Below are 25152 nucleotides of genomic sequence, written 5' to 3'. Positions count from 1 at the left end.
CTTTCTATAAAATCATACTACTGGCTTTGTGTATGTAACACAAACAGGTGAGTAGGCAGTAGATTCATACAACATGTGCATTCTGCTGCTGTGAGATCTGAATTATACAAAGCAGTTTCCTTCTTTTCTAAATCTCCCCTTTATTTTCCCTGATGTGCTTTACTTTAATGTGCTGATCCACACAGACACAAATTGGTGGCAATAATCTGGCTCCCCCCACATTGTTCTGATTCATGCAGTGCCAGTGTGTGTCCTGACCCGGACTCCAGCCTCTAACAGCATGCCTACATATAGAATATAAAGTTAGCTGTGATAAGAGGAGTCATCTACATAGAACAGGCTTCTCTGAATTAATTTTCACACCTAGTTTTGTGTGAATGATCAGATGGTGTTTGAGCTGGCAGATGAAGTTTGTTGTTTGGTGGTTGTTTGTGTTGAGGTGTTAGCCAGCAGAGGGCAGTGTTGGAAATGAAGAGAAACTGTAGTGTGACAGAAATAGTGTAGTGTGACAGCTCAGGCAGCAAACTACTCACTCTTTAACTCAACAGAGAATTTAAAGGATGATATAAGTCTCAAGATTGTGATTCATAGTTACTAATACAACAATCTTTGCCTTTTCAGTTTTTTGCATTAATGACATTATTTGATATCAAATTAACTGATATAGATATTCATTTGTTATTCTGGAATGAAAATCTAACACTTTACGTCAAGTCCTCCTATCTAACATTCAGAATAGAATAGACTTTATTGTCATAGCACAAGAAGTACAATGAAATTTGCTGTGCTGTACCTGAATATTTAAAAAAAAAAAGAAAATAGACAGTAAGTTTTAAATAATGTAAAAGCAGCTTGAAAGGAGTGATGCTCAAGTTGTCCCATTATTGCACAAATGATTGAATTTATAAACAATTTTTAAGCAGTTCTTGACTAGTTCATAACACACTACAGCTATAAGCAGATAGATGTGTTTTATTAATGTGCATATAACTCCTCCTGTGGGCAACCATAAATAAATACTGGTAATATCAGCAGATCATATATGACAATAATACACAGTTATCCTCATAAGATAAGTGACGAGTGTTAACAAGTACATGGATAAACACTAAGGGATGTCTTTAAATCTGCTTCTAGTTCTAACTACAGTATAGACTATTATAAGTGCTAATATGCTGCTTTAAATGTTAAATAAGGGGACTTAGACTTAGCTCAGTACCTTCTTGAAGAGCTTTAGGATCAGTATCAAAACATATTTGAACTTTTATTGACTGTAATCCATGAGCACGGGCTCTGAATGCTACATGTGCTACATAACAAATGAAGTTATTGTGCAGTAAATGTGATTGGTGAGAACCTCATTGATTGGACATTGTGTCACATGATGTAGTGAAGACATTTGGCCTGGCCTGCTGCAAATCAACAGCACAATCCCAATATGATGAAACATGATTGGACACAGTGTTTCTCTTCATCTTATAGTATTGTTGTTTGATGATGATGATGACGTGTATTTTAGTTAGAATAGAAGTGTGATATTTTTACTCTATAGTCAGGATCTGTATACACTTTAGTTCTTTCTGTTCAGTGTCATAAAGCAGTGTGATGTAATCCATGACACTGATCCACTGTTCAACATTATAAAATAAAGGTACAGTAATAAGCAGCAGAGGCATGCCAAATATTTCACTGATGCCCTTCTTTGTGTATGATCTTCATTTGAACATCTCAAAGTTAATGTGCTTATTATTTATGGAAATGTAACACACAGCTGAGTTAGGGCTCAAACAACCTTCAAACAACCGTTGGGTCAGTTATGTTGCGCTGTAGATTTTCATCTTTAGGTGCCGAATGAGCAGGTGGTGACAGATGTTGCTGTCTCTGCACCTGTATGGGTGTTGATTATCTGCAGGGAAATGTTCAAGTCAAGTTTGCAAAGGTCCTAAAGTGTTGACAGATGAGAGTGATTCAGCAAATGTAGCTTTCACTTTATTGATGATCTGTGAACACAAATAAAACTGTCATTTCAAATCTTCTATTCTCTTCTTCTTCTTCGTCTTCTTGTTCTTCTTCTTCTTCTTCTTCTTCTTCTTCTTCTTCTTCTTCTTCTTCGTCTTCTTGTTCTTCTTCTTCTTCTTCTTCTTCTTCTTCTTCTTCTTCTTCGTCTTCTTGTTCTTGTTCTTCTTCTTCTTCTTCTTCGTCTTCTTGTTCTTCTCCTTCTGCTTCTTCTTCTTCTTCTTCTTCTTCTTCTTCTTCTTCTTCTTCTTCCAGGAATCAGTTTGAGTGTGATTGGTTTATGGTTTTGGTTTTGCACATGTTCAGCTGGTTTAAAGAATTAATGCAGGAAGCCAGAGTTATCCCCTCCCCTCTCATCCTCATCCAATTTTTACTCCTTTGAACATTTTTCCCTCCTCTTTCCACTCAACACATGACTGGGTAAACCATTACTAATGCTTTTTTATCCTGATGCATTAGGCTCCCTTCTCTCTCTCTCTCTCTCTCTCTCTCTCTCTCTCTCTCTCTCTCTCTCTTTCTCTTTCTCTCTCTCTCTCTCTCTCTCTCTCTCTCTCTCTCTCTCTCTCTCTCTCTCTCTCTCTCTCTCTCTCTCTCTCTCTCTCTCTCTTTTTATTATAAGTATACTGGCTAGTGATCTTGTCTTTCATTTCTTACCTGCAGCCTGCACTGGTTACCCGTTTTGATCTTGCATACCCGGGTGTGACCACAGCAAACTACATGGCAAGTTTTATTTTATTTTATTTTGATTTGACCTCTGGGGGGGGGGGATGTTGATCTTCATCCCCTCTACTTTTTGATATGATTTGAAACTCTCCCCTCATTTCTGGGTCCTTGTACTCAGAAGATTGATGTCCTCTTTGATGATGCATGGACTTTGTTTTGGTGTTGTCTTCAATCCATTGCCTGAAGAAGCAGTCTTTCTTTTTCTTGTGGGTCGCTGCCCTTTATTTGTCATTCCTGCACTCTGTTAAATTACCCCCCCCCCCCCCCACACCCCCCCACCCCATGTGTGTGTTTGTGATCCATTTCCTTGCTAGCAAATCCGATATGCTTGTTGTGGTGTTACTGTGATCTGGTGTTAATCTATCTCTGTTAATAATCATGTATATATTGTCATGTGATTATAACCTACACCTGAATAATAATACATCAATACATACAGGATCATATTTAGATACCTTTACCTGCAGCCTGCTCTGCTGTGTACTGGTGTGTTTTAACTGATTATTAATAAATTGTTTAATTGAATATAGTGCAGGTGCAAAATGTCCATTTTTAAAGGAGAGCAGGTTCTACATAATGAATGTGCTGCCTCCATTTTGTCAAGAAATCTCAAGGTTGGTGACTGAGAAGAAGAGAAGTGAGGCCCATTAATAATTGGATTTAAAAAGTTCCAAAAGCAGAGTGTGTTGAATAAAGGACACGAGTCATCACTGTAATAGTAAGTGGAGGAAATGGTCAGACAGTTACAGCAGAAAGAAGATGCTCCGACTGATTGTCTCTTCCTACTTTTGTTAAAGTAACTGCAATAATGATGATATTTGAGAGTGTGTGTCTGACTCCTGTGATGTGTTGCATCAGCCCAGATAAAATGTCCATCAGAAACATCCTCACTGTGCAACGCTGGTTGTATTTGATGAATAGGAGATGATTTTGTTCAGGTTTATCTCTTCCTCAGGACATACAAACGTAATTAAAAGCTCCATAACTCAGATTGATTTAAGCACAGTTGATGAGACACTGTGAGATTTACTGCTCAGTTTTACTTTACAGGAAAACCTTTGGAGAGGAAGCTTTAGAGGACAAATGTGTGAGCCAGACAGGTAGACTGCAGGTTTTAGTTTTCATAAGTAAGTCACTTGGATTTAAAATGATCTGTTTAAAACCCAGCACACACTAAATAGATTCATCTGATTTGAAACCTGAAACAACTACTTTCAGAATCTTGGTGAATTTCTCCACAATTAGTTGTCATCTATGCTCATGACACCTGATCAATCACCTAATCGATCATCGACAGTTGGATTTCTGGCAAGTCAGAAATGTTGCTCAGGTCTGATTTCCCGCTTGGCTGCTGTCAAAAGATTCATTTTAAACTGTAGTGAGCTTGGTTTAATATTACTGAGTATATCTGCCATGTTGTGTTTAAAGCTGCAGTCTGACTGAGACCTGCTGTCATGTAAAACTGAACTTCACAGCAGAACAGACAGATTACATTTTCCACATCTTCCAGCCATCTGTGACTCCAGATCTCTGTGTGCGTTCACAGTAGAGATGCTGTCTGCTCTCTCCTCTGTCTGTGTTGTTGAGGATGGAGTCGTCTTGTCTGGGTAAACCTTACTGGATTTGTCAGTGGACAAACGGACAGAGGTCCACTGCTTACGTTCATTGTGAGCTTATGTTGTGGCTGATCAGCTGATTCATACAGTGTGAGAATCCAATTGCAGGTTCTGGCTGTGCTGAAAGGAAAATTACAGTATTTCACAATTGTTAACATGTTTTCTAAATCTTTGGCTCATAAAAACACACTGATACACACAGTACTACAAATATCTTATCAGTAGATCAGTGTTACACTATAGCTGGGTTTAAAAGATTATTACAATAATATGTATCTACTCTATAAATCTGCATACACACAAGCAATGCAATAAAAAATAATCAGTGTTGTATTTTGAAACCCTATACCACATTTGTGACAGGTATATTAACCATTACATACTGTTCATATTCTGACCTGGTTTAGGTATAATTCATGTAATTCATGTATTTTGCATTCATATTTTCTTTTGGTTTGACACTATTTGTTTATGGTGTAAAAATACATTCACTATCACATTTTGTTGCATTTGTTCATTTATTGAAAATGAAGGATGCAACATTAGAACATTACATTAGAATAGTAGGTTTCATGATAAACTTGAACATGTATACCAGCTGCAATCACTTGGAAATATTTTCAATTTTGTAGATTGTGCTTTAGGAGAAGTTATAAAATGTCAGACTTAAAGGAGTTATTTAGGGTGTTTGTATTGCGTGTAAAATGTCAAAAACAGTATGGCAACAAAGTGAATTCAGACATTTTCTTCTAAACACATTAAATAGGTCATGAATGTATTTCTAAAAAATGTGTAAAAAGCATTTCAACCATTTAGATTTGAATTGTGGAGCTAGGCTTCACAAACTGTGTTTCAAGATTTCTGTGTTCAGGATTTAGTGATTAGCATAAACCCGCCCCTGCTGCTGTAGAGGTAAAATACATTCAGCTCACACTACTACTACTACAGTCTACAGTTAGCCAGTTAGCTGAGTTAGCTGTCGAGCTAGCTGCCATGTTAGCCACCGAGCTAGCAGCTGAGTTAGCAGCAGAAAGCTTTCAGACGTAGCGTCCATGTTTCTGGTAGAGGTGGTGACTTTGATTGACAGGTGACACTTGGTAGAGGGCGGGGTTTCAGCGAACTCGACGGGCGCTCCCACAGCGTTTGGGAGCAGAGAAAGAGGCTGATTTTTACACAACTTTGAAGCCTAATTTCATATATTTGGCGATTTTTTTAATCATTCAAATTTGGCAGGGTGGTTAACAACACACTTTTCTGTGCTATGTCAAACTCAGAACACATATTTATTCTTACTTTACACGGACTTTAAGGTTTTTTAAAAAAATTTGAGTTTTGAAAAACCTCTAACCACAAAGCGACAAACACAAACGTAAAATTTAAGAAGAAAGAACTAGGCTGCTTCCTGCCTCCTACTTCAGTCTGGCCACATCTGCGTCACCAGCGATGGGCTGAACTCTCTGTCCAGTCTCCCTCAGACTAAATGCATAGTGGAGCACATGATCAACTAATGTGGCCCTCATCTCATCTGAGACCTTCCTTATCTGACTCACTCCTCAACCTCCAGCTCTTGCCTCACCATTCACCCCCATTTTCCTCCAAAACAGGAAAACACATCTGTGGCCTTTTTACAGTACTTCAGCTCTTATATCTAAGTGAATAATGAAGCAGCTAGTGTGAAGAGTGGCTGTTGCTGATTGATAAATAAAGCGTGGCATTTTGATTGGCTTGGCTTTCCAAAGAAACACAAGAGATTTTCTTTTCGAACATTGTGACTAATGTAGAGAAGTATGTGAAGTGTGGTTGAGAGTTGAAAACTGAATGTAAAGCAGAAATTGTGCGTGCGCTTTTGCAGACTTGGTTCAGGGATTTGGAACATGAGTTTCCACTTCCAGTGACTATTTTTTCAATTTCCAATTTCAGTGTGTAAACAGTTGTGTAAAACTTGTAGAGCTACAAATCCATAAAAGTGCCGTCTGCCTAGCTTTAGTTTATTTTTCACCCACTTCCTTTGCCTTCATGCACATAAACGCTTGTTTCAGTTTCGGTAATTTCTAACAAATAAATTGTATAATAAATCGATAAATCAGTTTCTAGAACATAATTGTAAAATATATAATTTCAGCATACTGTACTCACACCTTTACATCTGCTTTTATAACTGCTGGCTTTCTCTGGGTGTAATTTCTAGGTGGGTTGTTTCCCTTGTGGTTGTAGAGGAGGACCTGACTCAACCCTTAATGTGAGTGTGGGAGAGACAGAGCGAGGGGGGACGAGTGTGTGTGTGTGTGTGTGTGTGTGTGTGTGTGTGTGTGTGTGTGTGTGTGTGTGCAGGACTCATGAACAGGACTGTGAATTCTGTGCTCAGCCTATTTGTTTCCTCTCAGCCTTTGGGACTTTTGAATGAAAAATTGCTTTAATACAGCCTGTGTAATTGTAAAGGCAGCAGGGAGGTAAGAATTATGGTTTGTCTATGAGTAGAGGAAGCGTAACCCCCCTCCTCTCCCCTCCCTCTCTGGCCAAATCAAGCACCACAGATTGGAAAGTGACTCCAAAAAGACATTATTGATTCTAACTGGTGCGTTGTTTATCGATCGCCAGTCTGTTTTCATGGTAATAACAGCTTGTAAAAACACATGCATTTTTTGGCAGCAATTGCTTCTCTCAGACAGAGTGATGTTAGGGAGTAATAAACAGTTTAATGAAAGCAGAAGCAGCAGTTTATGCTCGGTTTGGATTAACAATACTGTCAGAGTGCAAACTTTTACCCCATGGGGAAAAGATGACTTCCTGTAATCCAGTGCCTGTTCTTATAATTCCTTCCCTCTCTCTCCTCATCTACTCAATGGGAGGCCCTGATTGCCTCGTGAAAGCTCTCAGATTGGTTGAGAATGAATTTTCAAGCCACTGAGTGTTAGTGGAGCTGTGGAAAACAACAAGGCCACCAGCAGTGCGATGACGAGGTTCGGAGAGTCATTTTCAGTCTGAACCTGCACACATGCACTTCATGATGGTCGCGTGTGGAGCTGGTTAACAGAAAGACTCAAAGCAAGTTTATGTCTTAGGTTGCCTTTATAACAGAGGAAGTTCTACTTCAACTTCAACTTTATTTATATAGCACTTTAAACACAACATACTTGATCCGAAGTGCTTCAAACAGAGGAAAAAATAAAAAGCATAATGAAAAAAAAAGAAATCAAAAAAATGACAACAACATCAGTAATAAAGATAGATGGTCATAAAGTACATAGTGACAGTTAGATTAGACTCAGTTAAAAGTTAGGAAGTAAAAGTCACTTTTGAGGTTTTTCTTGAAGGTTTCAATGGTGGGAGAGAAACAAATGAGGGGAGGAAGAGAATACCACAGTGTTACAGCAACAATAGAGAAGTGCTTCATCATAAACTGGAGTAAAGGTTAGTAGCTCATTGTGAATTTCATGTTTTCTGGTGTCACCAAGACATAACGGATTATGAGCATTGTTTGCCACAACTGTAACTAGATCTTATTTTACTATTAGATAACTTGGGAGTGGATGAATAACTCTTTTCACTTTCTGATAGATTAGGAACAACCTTGTGTTATGTACAAGTTACCATGGTTACCAAATTATTTGCATGCATCAGGATTTAATAGTCTTTAATTGATGCTAAAATCACATATCTACTATCATGCCCACCATGATAGTAGATATGTGATATGAGATATGTCCATGTGCTTTCACACTTTCACTTCCACAAATGAACCACGCCGGTTCAGTCAAACTGTGGTTGTTTAGTCCTTACTGGAGTTTGATTGACAACTTTGACAGCAGACTAAAGCAACAGCACTACACGCTCAAACACACCAGAGTTTGTTTGAAATGAATCAAACAGCTTAGGAACACATTATGATTTTAAAGGAGTCTACACTGAAACATGATATATGTGCATTTATCAGTCTGCATCATGGACTTTACTTTAAATGCAGTAAACAGATGTTGAATCTAAAAGTGTACTTCACTAATGCATCTTGATACAAATATAATGTATCATAACCACATCATATCTGGGGGGAGATGTTGGAGTTGAGGCGCTGCTCCTTTGCATTAAAAGAAGCCAGCTAAGGTGGTTTAGACACCTTGTTAGGATGTCTCCTGGATGCCTCCCTCTGGAGCTGTTCCAGACATGTCCAACTAGTAGGAGACTCAGGAACAGACCCAGAACACGCTGGAGGGATTGAATATCTCTCCTGGCCTGGGAACGGCTTGGGATCCCACAGGAGGAGCTGGACTCAGTCTGATGCCACCCTGACTCGGTCCTGGATAAGTGGTGGAAAAAGAATGGATGGATGAAAATCATATCAGAGTGAAAAAGATGGTGATGAATGTAGTTGCTGGGCTGCAAAACAAATGTGTAAGTGACTAATGTCCTTGAAACTGTTTGATTATTATGAGGACAGAATGATGTGACAATCAAGCAACTTCACCATCACTCTGAATCTACTTTCAGAAAACTTTCATATGATTCCAGCTCTAGCAATACATAGAAAACATGTTCTATATGAGGAGGTAGATAGTGTTTTATCTTCCTGCTTCTTTATGGATTTATTTCTTGTTTGTTGACACTGAACCAGTGTTCCTGGCACTAAGTCAATAGGAGAGGTTGGCTTTTTGAGAGATGCCTTTGTTATTTAGGTTTTTTGTGGCTGTTGTTTTGTTTTTGTCTTTTTTTTCCTTCTTCCCCAAACTCAGGTTTGGTGTCTGCACCTGTATAAAGGATGGTGCTGCACGGCACAGGCAGATGTTCATTCAAATATTTGCCCTGAGCTCTCTGCTACTCTGAATTCCACATCCAGAGTAGCACAGAGTGCAGCAGAAGAGCTCTGTGAAAACAAAGAACAGTCAAGCTTCAGCTCAGGCATCTGTTCATTATTCACCTTCTGATTCAGGAATCTAAAAATGTGTTTTACTAGTTTGTGAGTAGATTTACTGCATTTAAAAAAAAAACTTTGTTTATTGCATTTTTTAAGAGATAAACACACAGAAACACTTACATAACAATTGGTATTGATATTGTATGATATTGATCTCTAATTGATTAGTTTTATGATGTGTGAGCAGCTGCACCTTGAAGTATGTTATGTCATTATTTCCCCATGACTAATACATAACTGCAGCCTCACACCAACTGCACAACATTGTGTCATTGTCTAATTGGTGCCTGGTTCTGGAGAACCAGGCACCTGATCTGGAGAAAGTCATTCACACCTTTGTTACCTCACGGTTAGACTACTGTAACTCTTTGTTTGTTGGTCTCGACCAGTCAGCACTGCGCCGTTTACAGGTAGTCCAGAATGCAGCCGCCCGCCTGCTGACTGGAAAGAAACGGCGCGACCACATCAGTCCTGTCCTTGCATCCTTGCACTGGCTGCCTGTTCACTTTAGGATCCAGTTCAAGGTTTTATTGATTGTTTTTAAGTGTTTTAATGGTCTGACACCATCTTATTTATCAGAGCTTATACAGCCTCACAGTACATCTAGAGCACTTAGGTCAACAAACCAGCTGCTCTTGGCTGTACCTCGGTCCAGACTCTCTACTCGGGGGGACAGAGCCTTCTCAGTGGCAGCCCCCAAGCTGTGGAACAGCCTACCTTTCCACGTTAGAGCTGCACAGCCTGTAGAGCATTTTAAAACACTACTAAAAACATATCTTTTTTCCTTGGCGTTCAATCCCAGCTAGGCGAGAATCCTTGGCTTCCTACTTTTTTATTTATTTTATTTATTTTACTTTTTATTTGTTTTATTCTAATTTTAGTTTTTTTAAACTGAGCTCTTACTATTCATTTATTGTTTTTATTTATTATTATATTGTGTGTGATTATATTGTATTTTAATATCTGTACAGCACTTTGGTTCAACTGAGGTTGTTTTTAAATGTGCTTTATAAATAAACTTGACTTGACTTGACTTGACTTGGTTGCTCAACACAGAGCAACCAGGCACACCCCCCCCAAAACTACCCCTGGTACTCTATCTTCCACCAGCCATGAGGACATTTTTACACACTGTCAGGACCTCCACCATCCTCTCCCTCCATCCTCACCTCTGTACCCACACTTAAGCACTTTTCTCTGGGCTACACTTACTTACACACACACACACACACTCACTCTCCAAACCTTTCGGACGATATTGGGAATGACCAAGGTTCCATTACAGCACATTTGACCTCAAAACTAAATACAAAGTAAAAGAAGCCTGATGATAACAAATATATTTTAATAATGAAAAGAATCGCTGAGTAGTTATTCACTAGACAACTATTTTTGCAATATCTAAGCAATTTCTTCACATTACATCTCAAATCTGAATATGCCATCGGATTGCTCATGTAGGAAAACCTATTAAAGCACATTTAACTCATGTTTTTACCTTGTTTAGTCAAAAAGATACACTGAAAAATAGATTTCAACCTGGCGGTGGTGGCCATGTTGGATTTTGTCAAATTTTGAGGCATTTGGGGGCATTTTTGAGCTTCATATACAGCAGATTTGGATTCAGCACCCCTTAATACCCCTAGAAATGTTGTAAATTATAAATATTCACAAAATGCCTCCACCACTTTAAATAAGCACATTTTCAGAAATTCTGCCTACACTACAAGTAGCGATGGTAACATCATTCTCAACCTGCCTCCTCAACATTCTGCAGAACTGACTCTGGTGCCCGTCGAGTCCACTGAAACCCCGCCCCCTACCAAGTGTCACCTGTCAATCAAAGTCACCACCTCTACCAGAAACATGGACATGACGTCTGAGAGCTTTCTGCTGCTAACTCAGCTGCTAACTCGGCGGCTTACACAGCTAACTGGCTAACTGTAGACTGTAGTATAGTAGTGTGTGTTGAATGTATTTATACCTCTACAGCAGCAGGGGTGGGTTTATGCTCATTTTCAGACCCGCCCACTAAATCCTGAACACAGAAATCTTGAAACACAGTTTGTGAAGCCTAGCTCCACAATTCAAATCTAAATGGTTGAAATGCTTTTTACAGCTTTTTTAGAAATACATTTATGACCTATTTAATGTGTTTAGAAGAAAATGTCTGAATTCACTTAAGCGGTCTTTAAGCCAATGGAAAACTTGCTTAAAGTTCTTACAGACAGACCCCACCATGGCTGAGATGGGCAAGATTTGGGTGAATGAACTTCACTCAGGCTAAATTATCATCTAAAGGTTACACGGAAAAATTCCATTCATCATAGCAAATGCATGAATATTCATTACACAGTTGATATAACAGCACTTCTCTGTCTCTTTAATTGGGTCAGAGGAACCGTCTAGACTTCCAATCATCAAAGAGATTCCTTAAAACGTCTTCTTCTTCTACAGATACACTCTTATCAAAGTGCCCATCTGCCTCGGCCACATTTGGACAATTCTTGAAAATCTGCTTGGGTTTGTTGTCTCTCTATCTTTTATTGGACAGAAGGGAGAAATGTTGAAACTTGAGTCATTACTAACAAATACCCTCAGAATTGTTTCATAGTCTTGTCTCTAACCCCAAATTTCTCTCTCAGCGGTGACATGGGATGATAAATTAAAGGTTTTTAGAGCACGAACATACACGATTGGAACAGTATTATAGTATAGTTGTGTGCAGTCGTGATAATGCTTTATTTCTTTTGGATGGTACACTCTTGATGCGGCGCCTCCTTGCGTGCACATTCACAGATGGTCTTTGTAATGGTGTGCTCGCTCTTCATGACCCTCTGCGGGGGTTCAGAATGTCTTTCTCCCTGTCTGCTTTCAGAGTGGAGATGATTTCACAAGTAAGAAAAGAAAGAAGTGTGGAAACACAAGGAGTCAAAATGTCATGCTAAGTGTCACTGACCTCTTCTACTGATGGTCTTGTTCACCATCAGACCCAGATAGAACATAATGGCCAACTGCAAATATCCCCGAAACCCATCCTGCCATCTCTGTGAAAGACTCGGTGCTCGTTGTCTACACTCAGACACACTATGGGATCCTCCAAAATTGATTTGCTCTTAGTGGCTTTCTGTAAGAGGTCAATTTTGTGCACTTTAGCCATTTTCTCTTAAAATTGTTTTTTTCTCCTTCGCTGATGGAAAAATCATGTGTGAACAGGAATTAAAGGTGGTGACAATAATTGAAGAATAAGAAGTGAGATTTATTGAGGAGCTCATTTAATATTATTATCAGAGAACATCTTGGGCGAAAAAATAGGGCAGCATTTAAAAGAGGTCAGCTCTTAAACAGAGAGAAAGGGAAATGGAAAAGCTTTAAACAGAAACAGCCATTAGTATTTACAGAGTGCTGTCATAGCTTCTCAAATCATGAGATGGAGGCTGACTGAAGCTGAAGGCTGCTTCTAAGCACCATTTGGGACATGCTGGATGTGTGCAAATGCTATTTATTCATTTAGACTTCTGAAGAAGACAGAGCAACTGCATTTGTACCAATCTGACATTTAGGTACAGTATGACATCAAAAAATCACCAATGACCTCCATGAATATTTAATTATCTTTAGTTTGGTGTGTATTTTTTATTTCTCCTATAGATATTTGGGATTAGTAGGACCTGATAAGTACAAAATCTAAGCATCGTCTTTGAACAGGAAGTAGTTTTTCAAAAAACAAGTCCTCATATTGGGACAATGGGTTTATTTACTGGATAACATTTAATTCATCAGTTTATAAAACTATATATTTCTTTACATTTACACCTTCCATTTGCACGATAATTAAGTCCCAACGTCCTCAAAAGAGTACTTTCATCCTTATTAGTAGTGTCACGGCGTGTTGCTATTGCTAAAATTAGTGCCATGGTTATGGTACAGTATACCATACTACAAACATTATTAAGCATAAATAAACATGTTTCAACCATAATATTTGATAAGGTTTTGTACCTGGTGCACTTTTGTCTGGGTATCAGCTGTTGATTGACTTGGCCAAGATGCCTGTCATCTGTTTGTACACTGTATTGTGGTTTTGCTGCCACTAGGTGGCACAAGAAAGTTTGTACAAAAGTGGACAACAGGTCAGAGTTCAGCAGAATGAAGTATAAGGTCAAAAAGTCAAAATGTAATGTAATGTAATATCCCCATATGAGGATGCAGGGTTGCAGGAGTTTAAAGTTGCAAATGTATGTTGAGGATGAAGATAGAGATGTATTTATTTTCAACAAGAAAAATCAGCCAGATAACAGTTTTAATACACGGTCGCTTTCATTTTAATGTTGGACTGTCAAAATACAGCCTGTTTTTTCACTAGTTAAACATCTTATACTAATTGCAGAAATGCAATTTTGTGAAATGGTTACTAATTGTCACCCTTATTGAAGCAAATGAGAGTATAAAGTCATCACAGATCACATGTGACTGTGTTGAAACCTGTGCAGAGAGGCTGGCCAAATGTGCCACCCTGCTTACTATGAAACACTTATTGTGACACATGTGAAACAGGCTACCCCATCAATTTAATGTCCAGGCCCATTTACTACACAGCCCTGTGAAGATAGTTTCATAATGTCCTCTTTGGCTCAGTCAGTCACGTGACATCACTTCAGAGATGTTAGCTGGGGCGTGGAGAACTGTGTTACAAACTGTGGGTGTTTACCAGGCAGGGACATGCTCATGAAAGACACTGATGAGTGGCATAATGGGTTATTGGAATCTCATCCATGCTAGAAACAGGGTCTGATGGTCAGGATATCTCAGTCTGTGCTACATTGTGTCTCACAAGTACCCCAACATTATGAGATGCCTGTGAAATGGGTTACACCACTCTTATCTATATAATAACCAAGTCATTTTCATGATTAATGAAAGTATATAAATATATCATGTTGTAGATAGATAAGAATAGGATAGAACAAATACAAGAGGTGACTATTAAAAGGCTTATGATCTGCCTCATTATTACCCCTCCTTTGACCCTATACATCATCAAACAACATCATCAACACCTCACAGATACACACTAAAGATTCAGGATAGTATTCATATATATTCATATGTAGATTAATCTATGAATCACTGGCAGCCTTATTAACAAGAAGTGGAAACTCCAAATAAAATGCATGATATACTGTAGCACATGTATCATCTAAATGCAAGGGCAGTGTTTCACGGTGTGTCATGATCCAGAGTTTAGCTGCTTTGCTGCTCAGACACAACAAAAAAACCAAAAAAACAGCAGAATGTGGGCATGTAGGTACACTAAATATAAAATACAAAATAAATAACAGTGGGCATCATTACCATCCTGGCTCCTCTCTTTCAATCTCCCAGAGCAGAACAAGGCAGCATCCAGATAACAACCAATACAGATCATACAAACATAGCAAGGCTATAAGGTGCTTGTTAGACCGTGAGCACATTATAACAAAGTCACAATGACAGGCTAAACTGATCTGGGGAATCCACGTAGCAAAGAAGATGACAGCATGGGCCCAATATGCTGCAAGTAAGGGTCCCAGACATTATAGAAAACATCTATTTTGGAGGGAAGCATGCATGTGATGTATTCACTAGGAATGCAGTCCATAATAATGTTGTGCCATGATTTTTTTTGTTTGGGCAGCATTCTTGATCCAGAATAGCAGAATGTTTTTTCTAGCAGCAAAAGTCAGTATATTGAAAAGTCTCCTGTGATTACTGTCAGTGATCTGACCATCTGGCAGACCAACTATAAGGCACATAGGGTCCATCTGTATTGAGACACCAAAGATAGCAGACAGTTCATTCACAATAGCAATACCTTAGTAACTTCATACTTGACCAGAGTTACATTTCCATCAAAGTGGGGAAATATTAACATCATTTTGTTCTTGACAACAGGTGTTATTTGCGTGTGATGTACAATTCTAAACTGTGTGGATTTGGTTCAGGTACACACAGAAATGTATATAGACTGAGACCAGATTTCCTGCCAGTCAGCATCATCTACAGTATAGCATCGCCTAAATCTTTCTCCCAAGCTTGCTTGGTGGTTTGAGAGGTAAGAGGAGACTTGGAGTTCAGGGCTCTATAAAAATCAGTAATGCATTTCTTACCAATCTGTAGAGACAGGGCCTTTTCCACACACAAAGGGGTGTTATTAGTCATTAGGGTGGTGTCTTTAACTATGAAATTTCTAAAATCACCTTGATTAAATAAGCCAAATTGCTGTTGCAACTGCTTTAAGGATAGTCATATCTGGCCTTTAAATATATCACCTAATTTCTTTAGCCCTTGGTTGCCCCATACTTTAAAGCCCTGGTCCTCACAGCCTGGCAGGAAGTCCAGGTTATCAAGAATGGGAGTGAGAGGAGATGATAACTGAGTCCAGCCTTCTATAGAGCGAATGGATCTCCAGGCTCTGATGGTACTGAGAGTAATAGGGTTAGTGCAGAGGTGTTTAACAGATTCAGGGTTATTCATAAACAACAGATTCAACAAGGGACACTTCAACTGAAAGGATTCGATATCATGCCAAATCGAGGCTGGATCACACTTGTGCCAGTTAGCAATCACCCGCAGGTGTGATGCCAGTTGGTAAAATCTAAGGTTGGGTACATCTAAACCTCCATCACAGCCTGCCATTTGAAGTTTTACAGGGCTGATCTTTAAAGGGGACCTATTATGCTTTTCCTTATTTTCATATATATATTATATAATGTCACAATGTCAGATGTTCATGTTAAAACTGGCCAACCTGTCAAATAACATGGTAAATGTATGTAGAAATAATCCCTATGCACAAAAAGAAAGCGCTTCAGACCGCTCTGAATGAAGTTTCTAATGTTTTTTTTTCTACCTTCGGCCTGAGATGAGGTCAGCTCGTGACAGATTTCTTTATATGGACATCTGCTACATTCACATGTGAGTTCACCGCTCTGCTTAGGGGGGTAGTCTGACCCAGCCATGACTCTATTACGCAACACAGCAAAGTATACCTGTTGGAGGTGCAGCTCTTCATCAAGCAAGGAATGTGCTGATATGAAAATAGAAAAAGTACACAATCTTGACTGAAAGTGTGTAATTTAAATAAGATTTTTTTTATTTATTTTTTTTATTTTAAACATGACTAAGAAATCTTCACATGTGCTGCTATTTTTGACGTTTAGCCACCACTCTTTTGAACATTTCCACAAATTCTATTTGTTTCTCTTTAATTGCTTTTTGGAAACGATTGTTGTGAAACTTTGTGATAACTACGTAGTGGTGGAATATATAGTTGGTAGTTATTGATGTGTGTGTGTGCTCGCTTGTCTGTCTGTTGCTAATGTGCGCTGACCTATGGCATTATCCAGCAACTCAAGGTCAATGGCCTGGTTCAATATGTCAGAGTCAACCAGCTTGCAGCTCTGAACGTTTCATATTGTATGTTTAAGTAAGCTTTATGTTTTTGGTGTACTTGAACCAAAATCTAGGGTTTGTGTTTTATCCTCTCCCCCTCTTCACTGCTCCTCATGTGGGGTTAGGCTGTCTTGACAATGTTGATGGATAAAGGGATAAAGTGAGAGCCTTTGGTTTGATGCAGCAGCTCTCCCTGCTAATGCAAATATAAAGCAGAACTGCTGTCATGTAAAAATGAGATTGCAGAGGTGTGAAACAAATTTGCTGTTTTGCTAAAATTAATCATGCAGTCCTCCTCTCTGTATGAGTTTGAAGAGCGACACTCTGTTACTTGCTTACACTTTATCAGTATCAGTAACAAAGTCTTAATAAAAAAATCCTTTTTACCTTAATCTGATTCACAGGAAGAGTCTTCTATTATTCTAGCTCTCAGGGAGAATGAATGACACTGCAGTACTGTGAGAAAAGTAAGAGTAAGCAACTCTTCTGAATGTAAATGTACCCTCTCACACCTGCTTTCAACAATAGACTTATTTGTCACTTTGAATAGTTCAGCTGTAACACTTCCAGCAGTTACATTAGAGGAGTAGTGCAAGTGTTTTTAAGATGTGATTATGGCAGCAGTCCATCTTATCTGTGCTATAATTATAAAGACATGCCTTTACTGGAGGATGTCCTTTTCTGAAGAATGTGCTAAGATATGTTTTAAATGTATTATGTACATTATGTACAGATGCAGATAATTTTTCTGTGCACAACTTTCTATCAGCATTGATTTATTTTTCTACCTATTGCTGCTGACCAATACTGGATTTTTGGAACCGATACCGATACCAATATTAGGGAGTTAAAATAATTCTGATATTGATATATCATATTCATATACAGAATATGCACATAAAAAGCACATTTTTTGCAATGTGGTTATCAATCACTTGTGACGAACATATGTAATGGAGGCATTATATTTTACATTTTAAAATGACTGAAACAGTAAACTTCACAGGAAATGTAACAATTATAAATGATTATAAATAATAAAACACATTCAACAAAAATAAAATATATGTATGCATTACACTTGAATTAAGAAAAAGGAAACATATATATATAATATATATAAAATGCTGCCTATATAACTATAATAGATATTGGTGAACATCAGACAACATACGGTATATGCCAATAGCGATATATCTGTGATAGACCGATATTGGCCGATAATATTGATTAAGCGATATATCGTTCTGGCTCACTAACATACATAACCAATCTCCTGCTATAATATTCCTCATTAGTCCCTGGAAGTCCAACCTCTTGCAAATGTTTTTAGAGAATAAGAGAATGCAAATGCAGGCGGCTGACCTCCTTTACAAGGCCAAGGGTGGCTTGACGAGATGTGCTTCATCCCTACTGAGTTCCCCTCCCCTCCATGCAGACCTTTCTCTCATACACACATACACACCAGACAGAAAGTTGTGTATCCTCCTGCTCATGCACATAACTTGAGTGCGACCCTGGGGACACCAGGATCCTTCGCTCCAGATGGCCAAGGCCTCCTCCAGCCCTGCCTGACAGCCTATCACAATCAGCTGCACTTAGTGTGGATCCAGCCACCCTGGACTAACCAACCTTGACATGCCAAGCTCTCAGTAGCGACGCATAAAAATACAACACTACACCAGACGGAATATAAAGGAATACACAAGTTCTTTCTATGATTCTTTCATATCATTGCATGTGTTCCCTGTAGAGCAAAACACACTGATACTCTCACAGTATATATTTATAGACTCACAAATAATAAATCATTGTTTTAATGGTAACGATGTATTAAATGACAGTGCGCAATGTGATGAACCTACAGACAATTGTTAGCTTTAAGGAGCTTTATAACAAGTTTCAGCTCATTGTTTAGCTGTTCAGCTGCGACTTGACTGTTGGTTCATTCTCAGCACTCTCTTTGTATCGTATTCTTCTGCAACAAGCAGCTGTTTTAGAGAAAAGGCTCTCTGATTTCACTGTATGTCAATGATGTGTTCGCAACTAGTTTCTACTGCCCCCAAGTGGACACAAATTCAGCTTTTGCAGTTTAAAGATTGAATTTAGATGATGAAAAGTGAAAATGATCAAATAAAATAAGAAATTATGAATTTTCTTAAAGTATATGGCTGGCAATTTTAGATTTGTTTCATATTTTGTCATTGTCATCAAATCTCATATGCAGAGCCAAACCAACAATGAAGTGCTGATCTACTTACAAGTATATTGTGTGTGTCCAAAGTCTGATATATCTTATTCTTTTTCTTTACTAGCTACATATAACAGCATTGACTTTGTAGTAGACAATAAGAAAAAGCCTTTTTTTAATATTGTGCTTAAGAAGACCAAGACAGAATATTAGTGGGCATACATTCTGAACCTATGGTAAGAAATGTAGGTTTGGCATACATCTGCAAAATATGTCTGCCTTCCTAGACCAGCTGTCCATGGTTGGTAGACTAAACCAATATCATATATAATAATATCAGAGTGTCATCTGTGAAGCTATGTGTTTTTTTTTTAGTGTCTCTGATAAGAAAACTGAGGTCATTAATAATAAATGAAGTAGAGGAAATCTAATCACTAATGCCACCTAAAAAGTTCTGCTTTGCTGGGTAAATGTCAAATTTAACAAGCTTTCCTCAGCAGGTTCTAAAGCTATCAGTCCCATTTTAGATTCTAATAATTAGCACAATCTTCTGATTGGAATGCTGCCTTATATGCTGAAGTCTGAAATTACCATTCATCAAAAGATCATTTGCAATATTTATTTCTTTTACCACCAGGTGTTGACTGAATGCCATTTTTTTAGGTAACATGTTGATTCTCATCAACCAGTCTGGAAGATAGCGGAGACAGTGACAGTAATTAATGGCTGTCCCCATGGCAACTTTGAGGATTTTGCTGTCAGTAATATCAAGAGTACTGAGGGACACTTATCTGCTGTGATATCCAGAGAGGGACAGTATTAACACAGGAGGCATAATTATTGATCTGATACTGTCTTTTCAATTACACAAGGTTGGGATTTTCTCACAGCAACTACCAGTGTAATATATCACAGAAAAGAATTGCAGTATAATTGAATCTAGGCTTTAGCTATGTAATATTTCTGTCCTGGGAGCTCTCTGGTGAACCCCACCCTTATTTGTTGGGAGAAACAATAGCTTGTTTTTGTGTGTATCCTGTTGCGGGCAGAAAACGCTGAGACAAGTGATGATTGAGCACTTTCTTTCAACCCATTTTATTTAAATGTTCAATTAAATACAAAAAGTGTATACAGAGCACAAAGTGAACTCAGACAGAGGGGGTATGCAAAAGACGTGTGTGCTGTAAAATGTTATCGATCACACCCATCCACAGTAATTGCAAAGAGTAATCTCTGTTATAGGACAAAGCAGGACATGATGAGCCAGGCTGAGGCTCTTGGAACAGAGAAAACACAGCCACGTCACCCTCCCCACCCTGTAGTTTATCATTGTTCAGCTGTGTGGTGTCATCTTTCCTGGCAATTAGCCTGCAGCGCTCCTACTCTTTAGTGATAGAAGGGCAACTGTATTATTATGGGAGGTTGATCCGGAATACGCTGTCAACACACATGTCGTGATGTGGGAGGAACGGGCCACTTTCTGGTCTTCCTCCAGTTTTCTGTTGCAGAATTTATTTGAATGCGAAGCAAGTCGACCAATTGATTAGAGAGAGTTTGAACTGCAGCCCAGAAATAAAATGCAGAATGTGTGAGTTCAGAGTTGATATACGGAGGAGAGGAAGAGGAAGGTGATGCATGGGACAGCAGTGTTAATGTGGCTCGTTTATGAGGTGTGATGTCAATATCTGGCAAATGAATGAAACACATCTTTAACTCAACTGAAAATGCTCAGATCCCCTCTTTAGTTGTTGTACTGTACCACTGTAAGACTGCAGCAATTTGTGGGTTGTCTATACCCACAAATTGTCTATACTTTAAATGTCTTAAATGGCCTTTAAGAGGTTACAGTTTCATCATTTTTTTAGTTTAATTTAGAAATGCAACATAGGAGCAGCTGCTGCAGCCAAACAAATCGGTTTAAGAAGTGATCACGTCATGTTTTTAGAAGACATTTAACACTGTTGTCCAGTACATGCATTGTTTCCTGTGAAGCATGGAATTTGATCATACTGCCAATGTGAACTACTAGCATACTACTACCAACAGAAATGTGTTCACTTTATCAACTATAGCATACACATCTCTATGTAAATCACGTGTCCAGTGGTCTCCTTTGAGAAAAATAATCTGAAACCAAACAGTAGAAATGGATATGTTTTGGTGTCATAGTGATACCACCCCAGCCAGCATGTCCATGTGGGCCCAACTAGGGTTTAATTTGGGTTGCAAATATGGGTCCCAATTGGGTTTGTCCACAGTTTCTGTGGTTGCTCATATGGACTTCTAGTGGGTTCTGACTGGGTTTCAGGTAGGGCCCAACTGTGTGAGACCCATGTAGGCGCCATATGGGGTCTAAGTGGATCAGAATGGACCAGCCTAGGGGTTGAGCATAGCTCAGCGGGTAGCGCACCCGCCCCATGTGTTGAGGCTATAGTCCTCGTTGCAGGCGATCCCGGTTCGAATCCCGTGCCGAGCGATCTTATCCTGCGTGTCATTCCCCCTCTCTACCTCCTGTTTCCTGTCTATCTTCACTGTCCTGAACATTAAAGGCAAAAAAAGCCCGAAAAAATATACTTTAAAAAAAAAAGAATGGACCAGCCCACATGGACTTTGCATGTGGGATCCATGTTTCTGAAACAATATGGCGCCCATACAATTTGCCCTGTTTATGCCCATGCCTGCTTGGCCCACTTATATCCCTTATGGGGCTCATACAGTCAGCCCACATGGGTTTCACATGTGGGGCCCATGTTACTGAAACCATGTGGGACGTGCAAAATTTGCCCAGTTCAAGCCCATGCCCACTCAGTACCCATGTAACCCACATTTAACCCATGTGGGGCCCATATGGCTGACTGGGACCCAGCTTTGTATTGATTTTACAGAATACTACAACATAGATGTTTCAAAACAGCCGATCAAATCTTTGCATTAAGCAGGAAAATTAGCTTCTATCATTGGCAGATCAGATGGTCACACTGAGCCTGATAGCCTCCTGCTACACTAAGAGTCACAGACTGACCAACCACCCACATCAGCTTACCTGCTAAAGTCATTTTAGCTCTTATATACATAAGTAACTACCTGAACAAGCCACCAAACAACACATTCACCAGGGAAAAGCCACCACTAATATCAGTTTGGATGCTAGATAGCTAAAGTAATTAGCTGCTCATCTGCAGCATATTAAACAGCATGTAAGCATATCTGCAAATGTTACTTAGGTCCTGTTAGATGCTGCCATGGTTCTTACTCTTCAATACAACTAAAAGTTTGTTTACTTTGTCTTGTCCTTGCAGTGTAACAGCAGCACTCTGCAAACCTGCCAGCTTCCGTCAACCAAACACACACACCTGAGACAAAACAGAGCATTTCTGATATTTCCCCAAATATCTTTTTTCTTCCTTTTATTGATAAAATAAAATGAACACTACATCTAAACATGCTGACATTTTGACTGTAAACAAAGATGAGTAATATGATATCAGTTGAATTTGGAAGACAGATATTGTGATCAGTGGAACACGTGAAGTGACGTGTGACGTTGCATCTAGTGTTTTCTGATTTGCTGTTGATGGCTTTAGAATGATGTGTGGTGTAGGCATTGTGAGAGAGCAGAGCATCACCCCCCCCCCCCCCCTCCACCTCTGGAAACTGGTAGCTGCTGACAACCTCTCAGCAGGTTTCAATTGGTGCTGAAGATGCTATTTCCACGTGGAACGCACTGGTTCCTCCTCCCTTTCTCTCCCGTAGCCTCTCTCTCTCTCTCTCTCTCTCTCTCCTTCCGTCTCTCTTTCTCTCTCCCTCCCTCCCCTTTGCTTTTGTGGCTGACGGAGACCTGACTTTGCTGTGCAGACGCTCTCCCTCCCTCAGCATCATCCTGTCTTTTCTCCCTCCCTCTCTTTTTCGCTCTCGCCTGTGCACTACAGTCCGCTGAAAAAGCAGCACTCAGTCCAGATGGGCAGCAGCTAGAGCCGTTTGGGCTGTCACTGCAGACCACAGATAATTATTTCACCTGTCGCTATGTTTGCCTCTATTTGGTATGCCAAGAAGCTAGGGAGACGACTTGTACAGAACAGCCGGAAAGCTAAAATGCTGAAAGACAAGGTAGGTTCACTGCTGTGCGTGCTTTACTGATTTACTTTGGGATGACAAAACACTAAGACAATACAGTTTGATGACAGGTCTGTGTGAAAGACACTACTGCTGAAATCAGACACATCCTTAGACATTGTTTTTTTTCTTTTTTTATGTCATGGAAGGTGTTGCTCTTTATGGTCATGATGAAAGTGCTGCAGAAAGAAGTGGTACCTCAATTCACCTGTTGATTAATAGTGTTGTTGACGTGTCTTAGTGATCTGACTTTGGGGTAAATAAGTTGATTCAGCTGGATTTCATTCTTTCCGCTTCATTTGGAAGGTAGAATGAGCAGCGAGGGACACGGACCCTACTTGCCTGGAAAGCCAAATCTTGCATTTTGACCCTGCCCACGCACGGGGGGTGGGTGGGTGCGGGGGGGGGGGGCTCAGAAGCTCACTCTATCTCAACTCATTAAGCAACAGCAGACTTGCCTATCTCAGTCATTGGGTCCCAGAGCACCGGTTTTCCTCACTGACATCTTTTTTAAGTCCTCTGCCGTCAGCGCAGCCAAGTTTTGACACTGCAGACACTGCTCTCACAAGCAGATTCTCCCGCTGGAGTCATCTGATAGACGAGACTGACTGCAAATATACTATACTGACAGGACAGAGAGCTTTCCTCTATCGCCTATGGATACTCATTTTTTCACCACAGTGTTGCTGTTTAGACTCATCTTCAAACAGTGAGATGTGTATTGCCTGAGGGATACAGATGTGGTTGAAAATAGGAATGAAAAATGAGTACATTTAATCAGACCTTTGCCCTGCTGGTGGCAGGACCTCAGGCTGCTGATGATGGCCCTTGACAAATGATCTCAAAATTGAACATAGATATTTAGACGACTCCTTGACCTTCCATTTAGCACCACCATCTGATCAAAACAACTTCTGAACTCTGCTTTGGATATTCCCAATATAATCCCAATGTGTCTGGTGACCCACTGCTTGTTCCTTATGTGCCACCATCAGGCCAAAATGTCCACCAGGAACAAGGAACAGACTGTCATGACATTTACTAAGAACATTCAGGCTCCCCAAAGGATAAAGCCTTCTCATTGTGGACACACCATGCTTTAGTGTGTCAGCTTTGCACAGTAGCATCCCATAATATAAAAGGGAAATCTCCATACGATTTTCTATGCACGTGCATGCTATCCATGCCCTTTCCTCTAGCACCTCCCTCAGAACAAACTTTGTAAATTGGACTCAGCTTCTGGTCTGGCTCTATGTAGTTTGTTTGGGTCCAACACTTTTTGCATTGTGGGTCATTTGGAGCTGTAGGGTCTCTAGAGGTTGCTCGTGGGTTTTCAAACTATTTTAAATACAGAGAGCAGCTGCACTTTTAATCTGATTTTCTGCCAGGTTATGGTGCCAAAGTGCAACCATGTTGAACTTAGACCTCCAAATATTCTGCGTTCTATGGCCTTCAGGGATTAACAAAAGATGGATGATATGATGGCACCAAGTTTATTTTAGAGAAGAATGAAGAAGTGTATTTAGTTGTCCTTGTATAAGAAAATGTCATGCATGGCAGAAGCTATCAGAGGATGGAGATGCCAGATTAAAAACACAGTATGAAGTCATTTACATATAAGAGCTGCTTAAATAGCAAGTGCAGTCGTCTACTTTTGGTCCCCCGAGACTCCTGGATTGTTTGTTTTCTTCTATTGTTAGCCAGTAGCTGAACAGCACAACTTTAACTGTTATATAGTGTGTCTATCCTTGCTGAAAGGAAGCAGCTTTCAGTGAAAGTTCTCATTCACGATCTTAAAGCTATACTTCTTCCAGCGTTTGTGTTTCAGCTCAATGAGAAACACTTCTGGCCACAATCCAATTTTTAACCTTTACACCATCTGTGGGCCTCAGGTTCCTTCCTTTTGTCTTTTGTCACACTTTTGACGCCCCCCCCCCCCCCTCCCTTTTTGATGTCACACTTCCACCATCAACTGGCTCACCAATAATTGCAGCATATACTGTAGCTATGAACGTAATATGTGACCCCTGCATTGTGTGCGCCAAGGCCACATCCACATGAACAAAAAGCATTGGGCTGCTTAGCAACGGGTGTTTGCATTTGTGTGTGTGTGTAGGGGTTGGTGGGGGGGAATGTGGTGGAGGCTGCTA

General features: G+C 39.6%; 1 protein-coding gene across 1 annotated transcript in view; it reads left to right on the top strand.

The window, feature by feature from the left end:
* The window catches only part of dlg2 (discs, large homolog 2 (Drosophila)), a 199361-nt gene that overhangs the window by 99452 nt on the left and 74757 nt on the right, over nucleotides 1-25152 (top strand). The window lies entirely within an intron of this gene.

Source organism: Scomber japonicus, chromosome 13 (genome assembly GCF_027409825.1).
Source record: "Scomber japonicus isolate fScoJap1 chromosome 13, fScoJap1.pri, whole genome shotgun sequence".
Lineage (NCBI taxonomy): Eukaryota > Metazoa > Chordata > Actinopteri > Scombriformes > Scombridae > Scomber > Scomber japonicus.
The sequence above is the reverse complement of the archived record's forward strand: the minus strand, read 5'-3'. Positions and strand labels throughout refer to the sequence as shown.